Source organism: Poecilia formosa, unplaced genomic scaffold, assembly GCF_000485575.1.
Source record: "Poecilia formosa unplaced genomic scaffold, Poecilia_formosa-5.1.2 Scaffold9, whole genome shotgun sequence".
NCBI classification, from domain to species: Eukaryota; Metazoa; Chordata; class Actinopteri; order Cyprinodontiformes; family Poeciliidae; genus Poecilia; species Poecilia formosa.
In genome coordinates, this window is record NW_006799948.1 from 218543 (window position 1) to 219542 (window position 1000).

The following is a 1000-nucleotide window of genomic DNA, read 5'->3' on the forward strand; positions in this document are numbered from 1 at the left end:
GGTTGAGGACGCATGCGCTGTTTTCAGTCCAGACGTGGAAAAACAAAAGTATAACTTTATTATGATTATGATTATTATTATTATTATTATTATTATTATTATTACTACTATTATTATTATATGATTGTTTTGCTGTTAATAGTAATCTGATATATATATAATCACTAGCTATGTACAGAGCCATTTAGCCATTTGATAAATTAGAATATATCAGAGATTACTTACTTTGTATTTTATCTATTGTAGTTATTAATAATTAGTATATTTGTATTGTCGTTATAATAAGTATTATTATGTAGCAATAATATATAACAACATTTTACTAACAACTGTACTACATAAATAAATCCACAATTTTCTCTTACTACATTCTGTTCCACAGTACATAACGAATAACATGTCTAGTGTTCCTTTTCATTGTAAGATTTTTCTCCATCAAAAGTTTTACGAACAATGACTTGTATTTTGATATGTAATAACACTTAAAAACGAGAACTGTAATTTAATGACAGAGTGAGTACTCGCTTTCTTTTTCAGCTCTCTGACGTACAGCAAGATAGGTGACGAAAGCAGCGCAGTTGACGCCATAGGTCACGGGGCTTCCCTCGTTTTTTTCTACCTTCAACAGAAATGATACAGTACTTATACTGTATCCTAAGTACAAAACCTCAGCGGGGGACATATGTAGCATTGTTGCATATCCTCTGGGGAAAAAAACAAAAGAGAAAAATTGCATTAATTACATTTGGAATATATTTTTCATTCACTTTGTTTTTTGCTAAAAAGAAAGAAAATAAACACACAAACACACACACATTTTGGCTTTGTAAAGCATAATAATACAAAAAGATATTCTAATGAATAGCATTCTTGAGGTTAAAAAATGAAAATAAGTGGCTGTTATTGAATTTCTCTACAAGAGCTCCTCCTTCAGCCCAGAATATGTATATGCATTTTTGTTTGACAGTCATAAATTAATTAAAAACTTCGTGTTTATATT